The sequence below is a fragment of the Geotrypetes seraphini genome, chromosome 2 (assembly GCF_902459505.1).
Source record: "Geotrypetes seraphini chromosome 2, aGeoSer1.1, whole genome shotgun sequence".
NCBI lineage: Eukaryota > Metazoa > Chordata > Amphibia > Gymnophiona > Dermophiidae > Geotrypetes > Geotrypetes seraphini.
In genome coordinates, this window is record NC_047085.1 from 362992692 (window position 1) to 363013623 (window position 20932).

General features: G+C 41.2%; 1 protein-coding gene across 6 annotated transcripts in view; it reads left to right on the forward strand.

Annotated features, from left to right (window-relative positions):
- The window catches only part of GOLGA4 (golgin A4), a 318629-nt gene that overhangs the window by 119173 nt on the left and 178524 nt on the right, over window positions 1-20932 (forward strand). The gene's annotated exons all lie outside the window — the stretch shown is intronic.

The following is a 20932-nucleotide window of genomic DNA, read 5'->3' on the forward strand; positions in this document are numbered from 1 at the left end:
GAGGGGTGTGAAATGTCATGTACTGTGGCCAGAACATATGTATAAGGGGTATTGCTAGGAATGGAGGAATGTGTTATTTCTCCCCCTTCCCCCAGTCATTGCTGTGTATGATGGTGGAGGGATGATTATAATTTTGGTAAGAACAACAATTGGAAATATTAAGTGATGTCAGAGAGCAGCGTGGGCTTGAAATACTTAAACTCTGCTTTTTCTAGAGGGAGGAAAGTGCTGGCCCAAATATGATATCAACTGAGAAAATTACAGTGGTATCACTTAGGGTCGTTCCCTTTTACTAAGGAAGTTCTTCTTCACCCAGAGAGTGGTAGAAAACTGGAACGCTCTTCCGGAGTCTGTTATAGGGGAAAACATCCTCCAGGGATTCAAGACAAAGTTGGACAAGTTCCTGCTAAACTGGAACGTACGCAGGTGAGGCTGGACTCATTTAGAGCACTGGTCTTTCACCTGGGGGCCGCCGTGTGAGCAGACTTCTGGGTACGATGGACCACTGGTCTGACCCAGCAGTGACAATTCTTATGTTCTTATGTTCTAAGTGCAATAGATTTGGCAGTTAACATACTTTAGAATTAACATTCTTTAAGTATTGAGGACAAATTCAGTATTTCACTTGCAGATTCTGCATTAAGGGGTCCTTTTATTAAGGCACGCTAACTGATTTAGCGTGTGCTAAATGCTAAGACATCCATTATATTCTATGGGGGTCTTAGCATTTAGCATGTGCTAAATCGGTTAGCGCACCTTAATAAAAGGACCCTCTAAATGTTTATAAGCACATTCACTTTCGGGCCCCCTCAGAGATCCAGCGGAGAGGCGCGTGGGAGCCCTGCTCCGCCCCTCTCCCCGACCAGCAGCGGACCCAGCACAAAAACACAGCGCCAGCGGCACTCATTCATTTTCGGGCCCCATCAGAGATACAGCGGAGAGGCGCGTGGGAGCCCTGCTCCGCCCCTCTCCTCGACCAGCGGTGGAACCAGCACAAAAACACAGCGCCCGCGGCGCTCATTCACTTTCGGGCCCCCTCAGAGATCCAGCGGAGAGGCGCGTGGGAGCCCTGCTCCGCCCCTCTCCCCGACCAGCAGCGGACCCAGCACAAAAACACAGCGCCTACGGCGCTCATTCATTTTCGGGCCCAAATTCAATAAAGTGGTGAGCAAAATAATTCGGAACCCCCTTACCAAGAACAGGAAGCTCATCCCTTACATCCACTCTTACGATCAACACTAATAGCTTACTAAACCGCAGACCTCACAAAAAAAACAAATGGCATTGCATACGCCGAAACTCATCCTTGTCATCATACTAACTGCCACATTTATAGCAAAATGGAAAACAGCAGGCTACCAAATCCGCACCATCCCTATCCTAACAACAACGCACAGACCTGTTCAACATACCAGAATATTCCATACCCCTAGAACACTAACTCCATGTCCACTATCCAGCCAAGCTAGCATTCCCACTATCTGGGGGAAAAGACTTCCACCAAAGCCCAGCACAATCACACAAAAATACCAAACTTCACCAAGAACTATCATCAACACAACCACCACCCCCACCACAAAATTCACTACGATAGCTTGCGCATATATGAACATCAGATCCATTAGCCCAAAGGCAGAATTAATCAAGGACTGGCTGATCAAAGATAATCTAGGCTGCCTCTTCCTAACTGAAACATGGCTCACCTCGGATTCAGATCCAAGCATTACAGAATCCTGCCCCAAAGGATATAAACTAGAATTAGTATGTAGAGAAAACAAAAGAGGAGGAGGTTTAGCAATCATAATAAAAAACAATCTCAACATCGATGTCCTAACCAAGTACTCCACCCCTTACCTAGACCTGCTAGCCTGCCAAATATCTGACAAATCACTAACTGGAAATCTGAACTGTCTTCTTTGCTACATTACTCCAGGCAAATGGAACACCTCAAAACAAGAACTTGAAGAATTCATCTTCCAGAACTCTCTCTCCTCCACACACAACTTGATCCTTGGAGACTTAAATCTCCACTTAGAAGATCAATCATCCAAACAAGGAACAGATATACTCTCATACCTCAATTTCCTATCCTACCAAATTCTCAACCCAGAACCCACACACGAAAAAGGTCATCGACTTGATATAGCAGCTTACTCACCTCCAAACCAAAACACACAAAAAATTCACATCTCAATCGAAACTCGGATCAGCAGTGATGTTAAAGTCTCCACCTATGATAAGGTTGTACTCGATATACTCGGACAATCGAGAGAGGAGTGTAGAGAAGAAGCTGTGAGTGTACACATTCGGAGCATAGATATTGCAGAGCATCAGCCTCATACCCCAGAGCTCCCCCATAACCATAACAAATCTCCCCTCACGATCTTGAACCAGCTTGTGAAACTGAAAAGGTAAGTTTTTGTGAAGAAGGATCGCGACCCCTCGTCGCCGACCCCCAAAGGAAGAGGAGTACACCTCACCCACCCAGCTTCTACGTAATTTAGAATGTTCCATCTGGGACATATGTGTCTCCTGGAGAAAGGCTACGTCAGCACTCAGTTTGCGTAAGGAAGCCAGCACTCGTGATCTCTTTATAGGTGACCGAAGGCCAGCAACGTTAAGGGTGACCACCTTCAAATCAGCCATTGTCAAAAGGCCAACACACAGTGAAAAATCCAATAGGAAATGTTATCCACCCCATCAGGACCTCCCAGCTAAGTCCTTGGGTGGAAAAGAAAAAGTTGCCGCTCCTCCATCTAGGACCATGCACCCCATTCAACCACACCCACACCATCAGCCACACTCCCCAGTCAACCCCATACAAACAGCCCCAAAAAAACCCCCACAGGCTCCCCCACCCCACCCCCAAACCTATCCACAGCAATCCCCCATTCCCCAAACCCACCCACCCCCCTGACCCCCAATGTGCGTGTCCAACACACAGACCCTAACAAACCCACTGCCTACCCATGAGAGAACTCCACCCCAACCCCCTCCCGCAAACAGTCATCCCCAGAATACCACCCTAGCAGCACAAATAAACAGGCATAGGTAGATAGGTCAGAGTCAAATCAATGTATGCCCGGGAGCACTGCCAATGCCAGAACAATGAGCGGAACAGAGGCAGTCGAGATCCCAAGTCCAGATGGGGGACTGAACCGATATCCCGGCAGTAACATGCCGAACAGAACCGGGCTACAGCGTCCATGTCCTCCGCAGTCCAAAAGACAGATCTTCGGACGCCCACCGCGGGCCGTCATCTGGAACAAAGGCCAAGACACACAGAGCACAGAAGAAACCCCACAAACAGAAATCAAGCAGTATATCAAGCTGCCAGGTTGCCCACATAGGTGCGAGCCTCCTCCACCGTGGCCAGAGTCACAGACGCGCCATTCCTCCAGACCCGCAGTTTGGCGGGGAAGACCAGGGCGAACTGGATCCCTTTATTGTGGAGCTCGGTGCAGAAGGGCGACATCAGCTTACGTTGGGCAGCGACGCGCACCGAGTAGTCGTTGAAAACAAGCACCTTCTTCCCCTCGAATTCCAGGGCACCAGCCTTGCGATAAGCCCGCAAAAGTGCTTCCTTGCCTCTCCAGTTGCAATAACGTGCAATAGCCGTGCGGGCTCGCCTGCCATCCCCCGCGTTAGGGCCAATTCGGTGGGCTCTCTCACAGGCAAATTGCAGGCCAGAATCAGACAAGCCCAGCGTCTCCGGCAGCCAAGAACTGAAGATCCGGTACAAGTCAGCTTCCCCAACTGACTCAGGCAGACCAACCAGCCGCAAGTTGTTACGGCGGCTGCGGTTCTCCAGCTCCTCAAGCTGATCCTGCATAGCCGAGTTAGTTTTGCGGAGCTCTTTTTTTTTTCCAATTCTTTATTCATTTTCATATCTCATAACAAGTATACAATAATCATTCAATATTCATACAATTCACTTGTATATTTCATATAATATTAAATCTTATATTATCCCCCCTCCCCCCTTCCCTTCCACACATATCAACATTTTATTTGAATCTCACACATTATACCCTCCCAATCCCATATCATATTATTCTTCTATAAAAAAAAAAAAGTGTCTAATCATTCGAATATTCAATCAATGGCCCCCAAATTTTTTTAAACTTGTTATAATTTCCTTTTTGCATAGCAAGAATTCGTTCCATTTTATAAATATAACATATAGAATTCCACCAAAAAGTATAGTTAAGTCTTGTATAATCTTTCCAATTTCTAGTTATATTTTGAATGGCAACCCCTGTCATAATCATTAGTAATTTATTATTATTTGCTGAAATTTGACTCTTTGCTCTCATCATTGTTCCAAACAAAATTGTATCATATGACATAGCAACTGGATTTTCTAGAAAATAATTAATTTGAGACCAAATTGACTTCCAGAAGGCGTTAATACAAGGACAATAAAAAATTAGATGATCCAAAGTCCCTGCTTCTAGATTACAGTGCCAACATTTATTAGATCTAGAGCTATCAAACTTTTGTAAACGTACTGGGGTCAAAAGAGCTCTATGCAACAAAAAGAACCAAGTCTGTCTCATAGATGCCGACACTGTACATCTAATTCTCCAAGACCAAATTCGTGGCCATTGAGAAGCAGAAATTTGATGCTTAATCTCAATGCTCCAAATGTCTCTTAGACCCGTTTTTTGTTTTTTATTTGTAAAACCATATATCAATTTATACCACTTAGCGGCTTGGTGACCCAAGAAATCCGCCTGGAAACACAGGATTTCCAAACTATATTGAGTATCCATTCAGGGAACCCCTCCTGAATAGCCTGCTTCAGCTGCAACCATTTAAAACTTTGTGACTTAGTAAAACCATATTTATGTTGCAGCTGTGAAAAACTAAGCAGCTTACCATTTGAAATAACATCATTTAAAGTTCTTATTCCTGCAATGATCCATTGTTTCCAGAGAATTTTATGATCGCCTATTTTAATCTTGGAGTTTAGCCAAATGGATTGATTTAATGATTTAAAAATTGGAATAGGTGATAATTTAGTAACATATCTCAAAGTCTTCCAAGTATCAATCAAAATTCTATTCCCTTTGTATCTATTAGGCATTGGTATACTCAAAAGATGAACCAAATGTATAGGAAACATGAGTCGCCATTCCAAATACAACCAGTCTGGGACATTCTCCATGAGCTCTGGAAGGACCCAATACATACCCTGTCTTAAAATATAGGCTTGATGGTATCTATAAAAATTTGGAAAATTTACCCCCCCTTCCACAATTGTTTTTTGTAACTTTACTAAAGCAATTCTAGGTCTTTTCCCCAACCAAACAAATTTTGTAAGAATACCATTCAATTTTTTATAAAATGACCCCTGAAAAAAAACTGGTATCATACTCATTTGATAACAAACCACAGGCAATATCATCATTTTAATTGTTTGAACTCTCCCCCACCAAGATAAATATAAAGGATTCCATTGCTCACACATTTCCGTTACTTTCTTTAATAAAAGTTTTTCATTTTCCTTTACTGTATCTTCAATATTACTTTTGATATTGATTCCTAAATATTTTAATCCATCTTCTTTCCAAACAAATGTAAATGAATCAAATAATCCTTTGGTACAATGTACATTAAGTGGTAGCACTTCCGATTTGCTCCAATTAATCTTGTACCCAGAAAACTTTCCAAATTTTTCAATCAATTCAAGCAAACATGGAATAGTAGTCTCTGGTTTCCTCAAATAAAGCAGAATATCATCCGCATAAGCGGAGAGCTTATATTCCCAACTTGAAAACGGAATTCCTTGTATCTCCTTTGCCTGATTAATAGCTATCAACAAGGGTTCCAGAACAACATCAAAAAGCAAAGGAGACAAAGGACAACCTTGTCTAACCCCCCTTTGTAAACTAAATCTATCTGATAAATTATTATTAATATATAGCCTAGCACCAGGGGAGCTATACAATGTCTGAATCATTTGAATAAAACCAGTACCTATACCAAACCATTCTAATGCTTGATACATAAAAGACCATTCAACTCTGTCAAAGGCTTTTTCTGCATCCAAAGAAATTAAGAATGCCGGATCCTGAATATCTTTTGTTAAATTTAAAGTATGAAAAGCCAGTCTGGTATTATTGGAAGAATGTCTTCTTGCAACGAATCCTGTTTGGTGAGTATCAATAATAAAAGGGAGAGCTTTGGCCAATCTTAATGCCAAAACTTTGGCTAAAAGTTTACCATCTACATTAATTAATGAAATAGGCCTGTAGTTTGATACCAAAGTATGATCTTTGTTTGGTTTTGGTAAGACAATAATTAATGAATCTGCCATAGTACCTGATATACAACTTTTATTCAGTTGGTATTGATATAATTTTAACAAATAGGGTAACAAAGTATTTTGAAATAATTTATAGAACTCTACCGTATATCCATCACCACCTGGAGCGGATCCAACTCTAAGAGACTTCAATGCTGTTTCTAACTCTTTTAAAGATATAGGTTCTTCTAAACTTCCTTTTATATGTTCAGGAATTTGAGGCCCCTTAAGTGAACTTAAAAATTCCAATCCATCCTTTTCTCTATCTCTGTAAGATTCAGAAGAATACAAGTCTTTATAAAAACTAAAAAATTGTTTTAGAATCTGATCAATTTTATTATGTGATTTTTCCATTTTTATCTTTTATTACAACAATTTTTGTTCTTCTTTTCCTTGCTTTAAGATAATTTGCTAGCATCCTACCTGCCTTATTTGAATTTCCATAGTATTGAGTTTGTTGAGAAAATAAATCATTCCTTACAAATTTAGAGGATAACTCATTATATTTAACTTTTGCTTTTAATAATAATTGTAAAGTATTCCACTCCCATCTATTAATTAAATTACTTTCCAATATTTTAATTTCCTTTTCCAAATCAACAAATTGTTTCGTAAACTTTTTCCTAACGTATGCTGAATATGAAATAATATTACCTCTCATGGTTGCTTTAAACGCATCCCATAATACTTTCATATTTATATCATTAGTATCATTAATTTGGAAGAAATCAATCATTTTTATTTTAAAATCTTCAGTAAAATTTGAATCTACTACCAAAGAATTATCAAATCTCCAAACCGGCTTAGAATAATCCTTTTCACCATCCTTTAACTCAATCCATACAGCACCATGATCAGATAAGAGAATAGGATCTATAATAGCTTTTATTACATTTTTCGCTAAATTATTTGAAACAAAAATATAATCAATTCTTGAAAAAGAATTATGGACCTGTGAACAAAAAGAGAATTCCCGATCATTAAAATGAAGAATACGCCATATATCTATTAAATCACAAGATTTTACCAAATTATCTAGCCCTAATGATTTCATAACTCTACTTGGATTTTTATCCATAATTGAATCCATTACAGCATTGAAATCTCCAGCCACCACTAAATTAGAAGCAGCCAGTGGCATTAAAATTTGTAGTAGGTTCTTAAAAAACTCCATCTGATTCGTATTAGGAGCGTAGATGTTAAATAAGTCCAGGGTATTATTTTCCATGCTCATTTCAATATGCACCCACCTTCCTAATGGATCCATTTCTACCATTTTAAAATCAGCTGTACATTTTTTATTAATTAAAATGGCCACTCCAGCCTTTTTCCCATTTGCTGGAGCAAAAAATACTTTTGAAATCCATCCCCCTTCCAGCTTTCTAGATTCTATTGTGGACAGATGGGTCTCTTGGATGAAATATACATCCGCCTGTTGCTTTTTAAGGAAATTTAACATTTTTTTCCTTTTAATTTGGTGATTCAGGCCATTGACATTTAAAGAGTAGAATTTAGTCTCCATCTTTCAACTCAATAAAATTCCAGCATTGACACTCCAGTTTATATAAATGAAATTGTTTAGACACCATCCTTCCCATAACATCCATAAAATATAAGAATATGATATAATATCCCCTGAAAAGGATTCAGGTCCCAATTCCTGCCCCATACTTTCTCTGTCTCTGTCATTTGTAAGTCAGGTACCTGGGGACACATCTTAAAGACCAGAAACCATCTTTCAAATATGTCCGTCTTTTATTATGAGTTTCACATATTTATACGAATCAGGTTTGCCAGCATGTGTCAGCATGTGACGTAAGGTCACATGAAACTTTAAACACATCAGCATTTTTCCTATCTAGAGATTGAAGTCCAAAAGGTAAGAAAAAGCCTTGACCAGCAGAGCTTCTTAACTAAAGCTGTCTGTAAATACGGCTTAACAAAACAATTGAATTCACTTCACTACAACTCTGTTTAAACATTCATGTCAAAGAAAGAAAGACAAACATAGATGTCCTTATACCATCTTCAAAGAAGGGAAAGATAAACAGGGCCTACCTTTGCATCTTTAAACAACATATGCCTAAGGACACTTACTAAAGTTCTGATACGTGTCCGTTCAATTCCCCTCTTACGTCATGTAAATGACGTCACAAATACACAGCATGAGCTGGAAGGGAGTGATACTCTAGGTATGTCTCTCAAGGAGGGGTCTTTTTAGGAGCTGTAATACGAATAACACAGTACATGAGCAGTCAAGACAAGAGTGCAAATAATAAGAGATTATGCATTCAACTAAAGTGCTGATCCCAAGAATTAGATAAATCAGAGTTACATTTGAACTCAGCAAAGAGGTCTGCTAATTTCTGAATGTCCATAGGAGGACCTATATTGTCAGAAAGAAAAGTACAACAGCATAAAATACTGAGGAGAATTTTTCAGAATTCTCAGCTAGAATCATATCTAGGGCCATATGATTTTGAGAACCATCTGAGAAGTGGAGCCTAATTGATCAGTAATACCTTGCAAGGCGTCCCTAGAATAGTTCACAAAGCGTTGCTGATTATAATAATTTTAACTAATCCGATCAACATTCTTATTAATAGTAATAAAGGGAATAAGGAACTCAAACCCAGCCTTAACCTGAGCTCGGGCCTTAAATTCATCTGGGACCCCTCTTGGGACCCCTATAGCATCTATGTATACATGTGATCAGATTTATATCAAGACAAATAAAAGGAAAAACCATGTGAATAGGAAGGATGCCTTTCAGAAACAATATGCAGAAGCATAGTAACCTTAACTAAAGTGCACTGGCCTATCCACTGGCTGGGTAGCTTAACAGGGAGCCAAAAGTCTCCATAAAGCCAGTAAATATCAAATCTGATGCAGCAACAATGGGGCATACCTATGAGCCAAGACAGAACAATAACCTGGGGGTAAATTACCTACAAAACTACTCTGTGTCAGATTAGAAACATGACATATGTAATTGCCCTTATAGATGGTAACGGCAATATCAAGCTTTTGCTGTCCTGGCAACAAAGGGTATTTAGAACACTGCAGTGCACAAAGAGGATAGGTAAAATTAGAGGAGATATTGGTAAATAACCCAGAAAAGCATGGTTGGATACCAGGAGGGAGGTCCAGAGGTACGGTTCCTAGATGGGGTCTAGCTTGAGCACATATGTAACAATTACTCTTATTATGTTGATCAGCAGTGAATTTCATCCATTCTAACCAAAGGTTAGGTTCTGAAAACCCTACCTCAACAGCCACAATATCTTCAAAAGTGGGATTGGCAATAGCCATCATGTCAGTAAGTTTATTGAATGTAGGGGCCAGTGGGTTAGTATTTTTTGGGGCCCCCACAAAATGGCGGGAGAGGATGAGTGGAGGTAGATAGATCCCGTAAGAAAACTGATGATAGCTAGACCCACCCTTAAACCTCATGTCCATAATGTACATACCTTCATCAGTAGGTCTAGGGTTGTCAATAGTAAGAGAAAGCTTAATAATTTGTGCAGGAACACTTTTCCTATAACAGTGTCCAACCTTATGAAGGGTCATACAAGTAAGCAATGATTTACCATTTTGGTCCACTGTTTTTCAGGGTATTTTCTAGTTTATAAGCCCAGTCAGTATTAATATTCCACCCTACCACTCCCCAGAATGCACACTTATCCCCCCAACGTAAGTCAGTAACATATACATATATGTCCTTAGTTTTAGGAATCTCTGAGGACCAATGGCACAGCCTTGGGATATCAATTGATGAACAGTCCACAATGTCACAATACTCAAAGGAGAAGGTGGCAACTTGCACACTGCTGGAATTATACCAAAGGGTAGCATACTATCGGTCTTTTCTGGATTCCAATTGAAGGACAGCCTTTGCGAGGGAGTAGTCCAGCTTGACGTCGTTCGCAAAGAGGTGTCGGGGGTGCTGTTTACAGTAGGAGTGTCATTTACAGATGGGTATGGGCAGAAAGTGTCGTGGACCCAGAACACATCATCCCTGTAGACCCAGTTAGAAATGATCCATACAGGGAGAAAAACTAGCAGCAGCGTTGCCAGTAAGAGAATGATAAAGTTGGTAGAATGCTGCAATGAGATCATCATGTTGTTCCACTGGAGGAGGTGAAATCTGCGCAGGGAAGACTTGCTTCTGGGGTTTTAGGTTAACCCTCTTCAAGCGACTTGCGTGGATCCAAACAGGAAACTCCTCAGTGAGTGCAGCGGGCCTGGTCACAGCGATCACAGTAGTGGGAAGGCCAAAGGGGAAATCCGTCTGCTTCCGATCCTTGGAAAGCTGCTGGACAATCACCAGGCTGGAAAAAATGGGTAGGAATCTGTGGAGAGAAAGGAGAAGTGCAAGACACGTTTCTTTGAACAAGCCCTAATATTTCAATTAGCTTTTGGACGTATTCCTCCTGTATCAAGGGAAAATCTACCCATGGGGCAGGGAAAGGTCATCCCGTGAGAATCTCAAAGGGAGAGCAGCCAGATGTCTGTGCATACAGAAAGAGATACTTGAAAAGAAATGCTTGAAAAGCATTCCAAATATCATTCAGCAGCTGTACTCCAATGTGATCCAAATAAGAGATAGAAAACAAGAGAAACCATGTTGCCTGTACTGAATGTGGCAACATGCAACAATACCAATTCATTCACTTAGCATAGCCATGGCAAAAGAGAGACAATACTCACTTACTTAAGGTTCTTAATTGAACAATCCAAAAGGATATGTTTTTATCGTGCTGCATATAACTATTATGCACTTCAGAGAGACCATACTGATGTACTGAATGTATTCAGAAATGTATATTGAATGGATCATATGTAGGGAACACCACGAAATAAACGCTGCATAAAGTAAAACTTTTTCTTATAACCCCTAACTAAACTATATTCAGAATATAAAAGCTATAAGTAAAAGAACATTGCGCAGTTAGGCTAGTAAGAAGTGGAAAAAGAGCTCTAGAAATGGCCAATATTATGTATCCTGGGGTACCCACTAAACTAAAACAAGTAGACATGACACAGACAAAACATAAAGTTTTTAAGCGTGGAGCTATTACTCCATCTGTCAAGTGTGCAGGGCTGAATTTAACTCTGCAAATAAACACATTGATATAAAAGAACCAAAACTACAAATAATGTATATCATAACCATCTCATATTTGGAAAAAGGGCATAAAGCTAATGTCTCTTTGGAGCGTCTCTATCTCTGCAGTGATAAAGAGGACCCGTGGAAAACATTAGAAATATCTGTGCCAAAATGGATCTGGGATGGCTATGTATAAATCCGGAAAAAACATTTTAAATTAGCAACATCCTAATTTCAGCTAAAACAATAGAAAGGAATTGTATTTTCCAATTTATTTTCAATTCACAACCGTGCCAGCTGTAATTATTGAGCTATATATCTCTGTATCAAGGAGCAAAAGGTCAAGAATGAAAATATCACTAGCAAGAAGTTAAAATGTCGAGCGAGCACTACGATAACCAATACCATGATATTGGGCAATGAATAAGGGAGAGCTAGCAGCTGGTATCCAGGGTTTCCCCTCTTTGCACCAAAGTCCGTCTAAAAGGGCGGCTTTGGGCACCTGCCAAACGCCAGGCATCAAATTCAGAGGAAGCTGTGAAAAAAGAGAGGAAGAGAATCCTGTTCACCCGTGAAACCCAAAAACCCATTTAAAAGAAGGGCTTGAACATCGTGAAGAGTATGAAGGGTAATGGGGTGACCTAGGATCAGAAAAGTAACCATCTCTACCACCATAGCACAAGCAGCCAGGGAACTTGAACAGGAGTGACTATAAAAAAAGGCAACAGAGCGTAATTTACCGCCATGTTCTCCCTTCATGGTGTTACAATAGTCCCAAACAAAGAGATAAAACATGTGGGCATAAGCAGGAAAACCCAAACTTGAGCTAGAAACCAAAGCACATCTTAAATGTCCAACATTTCATAAGTCCATCTGATAAGAGCAGTCATTTCAGAAACCAGGGTCTGTCTCAAAATCTGGTCATAGAAGGAACAAGCAGAGATCCATTGGCGGCAGTGACCAATCATAGCAAGAAAAGTAAGCATGTCTTTCTTGGTAGCTGGGCGGGGCCGACCCAGAATAGCAGCAGTGCAGAAAGTGCAGATTTTCCTCTGACCATGAGACAGGACAAAACCCAGGTATTTCACTTCAGATGTACACCAGTGCAGTTTATTTCATGACACCTTGTGACCACACACAGACAACCATTATAAAAGGTACAAACTATCAATCGGATAGGTCTCCTGAATTATGGAACACAAAAAGTTGTACAAAATAAGAATAGGACCATGAGGGGCAGTGCATGACTTGTAGAATAGCCCGAAGGACATTCCACACTAGGTATACTGTTGCTTAAAGGTGAAGGCAACCTCACCAAAGGGACTAAAAATAAAACATTCTTTAGGATAATGACAGAAAAAAAAATCATTGGCTGCCGGTGGAATGGTGGAAGAAACATAAGCGCAATGAGAATTACCAAAACATTAACAGCCCGAAATCTAGGACGAAACAGGGAATGCCATCAGCTTTGGCAACAAGAGCGACGGGCGTATTATAAGAAGAGATGGTGGTTTTGATAATGCCGGAGAAAAGTCAAGAGACGAGCAGTGGAATCTCACCTTACTGCTTTATAAAACCAAGAATGAGTAACTTCAAAGAAGCACTATAGGGGGTCAGTGGAAGCCCAAACAGAGAAGTCTGGGGGAAGGGACAAAAACATTCATGCACAGACCCTGATAATGAAAGCAAAGAACAGATTAGCTTTGCTCTGCACAAGAAAGAAAACCTTTAAAACGGAATTTTTTCTTTTTCTTGTTTCTTTTTTTTTTTTTTTTTTATATGATCCAGCACAGAACACAAAGAAAGCAGCCGGTAGAAGAAACGCACAAAATTAGGGCTTGTGTACAAACTACAAGGGAAAGATCTTAGACTGATTCAAACAGCGCTTTCAATTCATTCCACATAACAGCATGTCCTACCTCAGTAGTAAACATTGGTGACACAGAAAGATGGGAGCAAAAGGAAAAATGTCATACACACACACAGCCGTACAAGTCTCATTTGTCTAGGAGTAAGTGCCTTTATGACTCATTACAAAACCCATATAACAATGCAAAAATATTCGCTTATCTTACCTTATAAGCGAGGTACAGTAATAAGAGACAATAAAATCTTAAACTCTATAAAAGTGTTAACCTTACAAATGACAGAGTGGGCAGGGGGGTTCTATAAATAATTTCATTCTTTCCGAAAGAATGGCAGCTGCGTATATATTCATGAGGGGCGCTTACCGAAAGTACCCCGAGATTTTTCCCAAAAAAACTCCATAATAGAACCCAAAGCTTGAACTTAAAATAAAGGGTTGGGTACAGGTCACCACTACCCAGTGAGTATTAAAGAACAGAAAAATTCAGAAATACTCACAAAATATTGGTGATATCATCTGCCCATCGCGGACGTGCCCCCAACTGAAAAGGATTCAGGTCCCAATTCCTGCCCCATACTTTCTCTGTCTCTGTCATTTGTAAGTCAGGTACCTGGGGACACATCTTAAAGACCAGAAACCATCTTTCAAATATGTCCGTCTTTTATTATGAGTTTCACATATTTATACGAATCAGGTTTGCCAGCATGTGTCAGCATGTGACGTAAGGTCACATGAAACTTTAAACACATCAGCATTTTTCCTATCTAGAGATTGAAGTCCAAAAGGTAAGAAAAAGCCTTGACCAGCAGAGCTTCTTAACTAAAGCTGTCTGTAAATACGGCTTAACAAAACAATTGAATTCACTTCACTACAACTCTGTTTAAACATTCATGTCAAAGAAAGAAAGACAAACATAGATGTCCTTATACCATCTTCAAAGAAGGGAAAGATAAACAGGGCCTACCTTTGCATCTTTAAACAACATATGCCTAAGGACACTTACTAAAGTTCTGATACGTGTCCGTTCATCCCCTACTACACAGATATTCTTTCCCTTTACTCTTAAATATCCCCCCTCCCCATATCCCTCCCACCCCTCCCTTCATTATGGATAAACTTGAACCACGCATAGGATATGCAACCACTTCCACCCCCCAGGCATTTATACATTGTCTCCCACATATAAATGTACTTTTTCCCATCTTATATCTTACTACCATGACATATTATAAATATTAACATAACCATTTATTTCATTATTTTTCCATACTTTTATATAACCCAATTTCCAAAATGGTCAAATACCACCTTTACCTTTTTATCAATTCTTTTTTAAATCTTTTAAGTTCCCCCATATTCAATATTAATAAATGAACATTTCAAAACTTTACATATTTTATAAATCCTCCTTAAGTTCATCTTATATTCCTCCCTCCTCCCACTTTCACAGCATAATATCTATATTTCTTTTAATTTATTTATGAATATGCTTCTTTAAATATATTTATATTAGAATTCTATACCATTTCATTCAATTTCATATTCACTACACACATACATAAAAGAAGAAATGTAACATTTTCATAAATCCTTAGCATTCCATCCATTCTATTCCAGTCTTACTTTTATATTCCACTCCTATTAATATATTTCTGTCTTCTAAACCTTTTCTTCCTTACATAGTCATTGGTTCAGAGTTATTCAGAAAGTCTTTCAACTTCCCTGGATCCTCAAAATATAGTGATTTACTCCCATAGGAAATCCTCATCTTTGCAGGGAAATATAAACCGTATCTATATCCTTTTTCTTTAAGCTGTGGTCTTAACTGCAGAAACTGCTGCCTCAATGCTGCTGTATTTTTTGCAAAGTCAGGCAAAAATAATAATTTTGATCCTTTATATGTCAAATTTTTTTCTGCTTTTGCCAACTTCAGTATTTCAAAGGCTTGCTGAAACCTTAACAGTTTAAAGATAAGCGGTCTGGGCTTTGACTGACTTTCTGACCGTTGGAACGGAATTCTGTGGGCTCTTTCAATTTCAAGAGGTTGTTTTGAGTTCAGCTGAAAAAGTTTTGGTATTAAAGTCTCCAGAAACTTTATGGGATTATCTCCCTCCAATTTTTCCGCCAGCCCAATTATTTTTATGTTCTTCCGACGTCCACGATTCTCATAATTTTCCAGTTGTTGTTGCATCTCTGAAATGATTTTTCTTTCAGCTTTAAACTGAACCTCTGTTAGTTCCAACTGTTCCATTTTTTTTTTCCAGTGTTGTCACTCTCTGGTTTGCCAATTCCAATTGCTTATTTATGTTGACAACCTCTTCCTTTACTTCCTGTATGTAATCTGTGTTCTTTTGTAGCATCTGCTGTATTTTTTCCAGCGCTGTCATCACTTCTTTTTTATCAATTTCTTCCTCATCCAGGAGTGCAGTCTTTACTGGCGTCACATGATCATGCTTGACACGCTTACCAGTGCCCACAAAAGCCGTCTCAAGTTTCGTCTGTCTTAAAGTTGCCATCCTCTGACTTTATAGTAAGTTCTTTTGATACAAGAAACTTTATTTTATAGCAAATTCTTCAGAATTAGTGCCTGGGGGAGTAGAGCAATGTGATCACACCTCCATCTTGTGCGTGTTCCAAGCCACGCCCCTTTTTTTTTGCGGAGCTCTGACATCTGGGCCTCCAGAGCAGCGCACGTGTCCTCCTGGCCAGACACGCGCTGCGCCACCTCAGTAAGACGCCGGTGCTGTGCATCAAACTTTTCATGGACTTCTTCAACCGCCGATTGCAATTTATTAAGGCGGTCCGCCAGAGCAGCCGACACAGAGCGGGTGATTTCTTGGATCCAGTCACCCGCGGGGACAGTGAAGGATGCTTTCTTCGCCGCCATTTTGACAGCGGGAGAGGGAGGCCGATCCCGGGTGGACTTCGCAGCGCGAATGGGCATGCCCTGGGGAAACACCGAGTCAGGCCGCAACAGGAACGGAGCGGGACTCCCTGCACTGCCTCCGACGAATTTGCAGGGCAGATGAAGGGGGAAAGTGCCGATATCTCGCCGATTTTAGCGGGGCTGGGACGGAGCTCTCCTTTCCCACAGCCGTTCAAGTAGGCTGCATCACGTGACCCCCCCATTTTAGCTTCTTTTTAACCATTTTCCTCATTTTATTTTAGTCGCCCTTACAAAAATTAAATGCCGCTACAGTAGATTTCTTTAGCGACGTCACTCCAGTTATCAGCTCAGATTTGATCATGTTATGATCACTGTTTCCCAGTGGACCCAATAGTTACCTCCCATACTATGCCCTGCATTCAACTAAGGACCAAATCTAAAATAGCTCCCCTTCTTGTTAGTTCCTGGACCAGTTGCTCCAAGAAGCAGTCATTTATGACGTCTAGGAATTTAACCTTCCTAGCACTCCTTGATGTAACTTTTATCCAGTCAATGTTGGGGTAGTTGAAATCACCAACTCAAGTTTGGAGAGAGTATGAAAAATCACAAATAGCAAAAAGCATACTCTATTAAGAAACCACAAGGAAACCTCCCCCTGACCATTATTCATCTACTCAAAAATATATTAAAGGTACACTAGCACCCGCAATAAGGGGAGCAACAAACCAAAGACAAAAGGTAAACGAGTGGAGAAAAAAGCCTCAGTTCTGCTTCATTGGCTGAAAAAACTCCACACTCGTACAGTTCACACTTTCTCAGAAGATCACTTATGCTTCTTTGCAAAATAGTAGGTTGAAGAAAAGAACGTCATCAATGGAGTGGGGGTGTGGGAACACCCCATATCATCCAATATTAGTACAGTTCAACAACAGCAACAGTCAAGCCCAGAAAAATGCATAGTTCAAAAATAAAGTACCAGGAATAAGACAAAAAGGTACTTAGCTGCCATCTGCACTCATCAAACTGCTCAAATTATATTGTTATCCATATAAGGAATTGGGAGCATTGCAGTCTTCAAATACCCGACAGGGAAATCTCCATTTTGCCAAGGGCTGCATCAGGGGCCCATTTTGTCTTGTACAGACCACTACTTCTACTGCAAACAGGGCTAACAAGCAGTCATCACCGAAATGGCACTAGGGAACCCATTATTCACCTATTATTATACAATGCCCAATTTGCCAGCTTTCCTAATCTCTGAAAACATTTCTTCAACTGTGTGCTCATTCGATTCTGGGGGACAGAAGTATAACCCTACCTGCATATTTCTTCCTTTCACATATGGAATTTCTATCCCTTTGGATTCCACATTGCTATCTGTGTCATGCAGAATATTTATTTTGTTTGATTCAATTCCCTCTTTAGCATATAGTGCAACCCCCCCCCCCTTCAATTTGTTCTACTCCATCATTTAATTTGTCCCATTGATTGTCCTCCTCCTACCAGGTCTCTGAGGTGTCTATTATATCTACCTCAGCATTCAGTGCTATATACTCTAACTCTCCTATTTTATTTTTTAGACTTCTAGCATTTGTATACAGACATTCAAATTGTGTTTTTACCACAGGCTGCTGACAAGATGACAGGGATAACGTGACATCTTTACTCTGCTTCCCTCTTAAGCATTCTTGGCTTTCTGTCACCATTATTGAAATCTCTCTATTGGCATATTGGCACCATTGACAAGCACCGCAAACATTATGCGAGCCTGGTGCCACATTCTCATATTTATTATAAAGGGAATTTAAACATTCACCAATATTTCTTGATCCTATAAGGATATATGCCAAAATGGGTACCTCTCCAATTGAATCATCTATTAATTGCACAACATGCCAATGTTTACGAATAATTTGCCCAATTTTTGTGGCTAGGAGGGAGTATTGTTGAACGAATGTCCTCGTCGGCCTCCTCATCCTCTGGGCGTCGAGCGGCACCGTAGGTACCGCAGAAAAAGAAAACGATACCGGTGCCTTCCTTGGATGACCGTATTGTGGCTGTCCTTCAAGTCCAACTTAAAGAGCAATTACAGCAGCTCCTCCCTGCTCTGTTGGCACTTAGCCTTCCAGTTCCAGTCCGGTCTGAGCCTCTGGTACCGGCTGTGGAGCAGCTATTGTCGGCTTCCGCTCTATCGGTACCGGTCCACTCTGCCTCTTCGGTCTCCATGCCGGTCTTGTCCGCGGAACCGAGATGCCTCCATCGTGCTGTTCAAACGACTGAACCCGCACTGATATCTGATCACTCCCGGCACCGACAACCTATTACTTCCCCGGGTACCACATCTTTGCGATCCGGGAAGTCGGTACGCAAAACCTGGCATATTGAACCTTCGACACCGGACTCCCGGGGTCGCGGTTCTCAGGTACGGGACCCTGATCTTTGGGATGACTCCGAAGAGCCTTTGATGTCTGATGACAAGGTTTCTTCAGCTGAGGAAGACCCCTCTGTGCTGGAACCTTCTTCTAAACCTGACCAATCCTCCTTTACAACTTTTTTAAAGGAGATGTGTGAGTCTCTTTCTATTCCTTTGGAGGCTGAATCTAAAAAGTCTAAGGCATTTCTTGAAGCTTTAGACTTTGATCACCCTCCCAAGGAATTTCTCAAATTACCCCTCCATGATATTTTACGAGAGACTTTCTATAAAAACTTGGAGACACCTTTAACCATCCTTGGTGCCCCTCGCAAATTAGACACTTTATACAAGGTTATTCCCATTCCAGGCTTTGACAGGCCTCAACTCCCGCATGAATCCTTACTCGTGGAATCCACTTTGAAAAAGACTGCGGGCACTAGTGTCTATGCTTCTGTCCCTCCTGGCAGAGAGGCCATGGATAAGTTTGGCAAGCGTCTCTATCAAAATGCTATGCTAGCCAATCGCTCAAGTAATTATGCCTTTCATTTCTCATTTTACCTGAAGCATCTTATCCAACAACTTTCTTCCTTTGAGAAATATCTCCCTGATCGGAAGCTTCCCTTATTTCACCAATACACTTCTAGTTTATTACAGCTTCGCAAGTTCATGGTGCGTTCGATTTATGACACCTTCGAACTCACTTCTAGGGCTATGGCTGTTGCTATGAGACGTCTGGCTTGGCTTCGAGTCTCAGAACTCGATGTCAACCACCAGTACCGCCTTGCCAATGCTCCGTGCTTAGGTGACGAGTTGTTTGGTGACTCTATGGATTCTACCACTCAAAAGCTGTCTGCGCATGAGACTAGGTGTGACACATTGCTGAAAAACAAAAAGAAGCCTCCACCTCCTCATCCTTTTCGCCAGCAGTCATCTTACCAACGTCGCTACTCTTCTCGTCTTCTTCCTCCTTCTCAGCAGCAACCTCTGCGTCAACGTCAACAGCAACGCCAACAATCTCATGCTCAACAGCAGCAATTAGTAAAACCACCTGCACCACCTAAGCCCACTCAACCCTTTTGACTTCCTTCTCCAGGACATAGCCAGTCTTCCCCCATCCTCTCTTCTGCCCCAACCTATCGGAGGACATCTCTCCATTTTCCTCAGCCATTGGGAACTCATCACTTCAGATCAGTGGGTTCTAAACATCATTCACCACAGCTATTCTCTCAATTTCCAGACTCTTTCCCTCCCACAGTCCTCCAAAAGAGTCTGCTTTGAACACCTCTCAGTCCTCTCTACTTCTTCGGGAGGTTCAATCCCTTCTTCTTCTGAAAGCCATAGAAGAAGTTCCTCTAGATCAGAAGGGGCAGGGATTTTACTCCCGCTATTTTCTGGTCCTCAAAATAACCGCAGACCCATATTAGATCTCAGGGATCTCAACAAATGTTTGGTCAAAGAGAAGTTCAAAATGCTCTCTCTAGCCATGCTTTATTCTCTTCTCTCTCAGGACGACTGGCTATGCTCCCTCGATCCCAAAGAAGCCTACACCCACATACCGATCAATCTGGCCTCCAGACAGTTTCTCCAATTCATGATCAATCGCTGCCATTACCAGTACAAAGTGTTACCCTTCGGTCTGGCTTCCTCTCCCAGGGTATTCACAAAATGTCTCATTGTGGTGGCCGCTTTTCTACGCTCTCACCATCTCCAGGTCTTCCCTTACCTGGATGACTGGTTAATCAAGGCTCATTCGTCTCAGGCAGTGGCTCTGGCTACCAACCAGACCGTCCTTTTTCTCCAAATTCTGGGATTCGAGATCAACCTGCCCAAGTCACATCTCATCACCACTCAGCGACTTCAGTTCATTGGAGCGATACTGGACACTGTTCTCATGAGGGCGTTTCTTCCATCCAACTGCCTTCAGACCCTTCTTCATCTCTGTCAGCAAGTGCTCCCACAGCTTTCTATCTCTGCGAAGCAAATGCTGATTCTCTTGGGTCGCATGGCCTCGACAGTTCATGTCACCCCCTTCGCACATCTTCACCTGCGTACCCCTCAATGGACCCTAGCTACCCAATGATCCTTGTTCGCGACACATATCTGTGACATCGTCTCTTCGACAGTCTCTACAATGGTGGTTGCAATCTTCAAATCTCTCCAGAGGTCTTCTGTTCCATCTGCCTCCTCATCATCTGGTCATCACCACAGACGCGTCCCCATATGCCTGGGGAGCTCACTTGAACAATCTTCAAACTCAAGGTCTTTGGACTGCCCAGGAAAAGAAACACCATATCAATTTCCTGGAACTCAGAGCGATGTTTTATGCCCTCAAGGCTTTTCAGCAT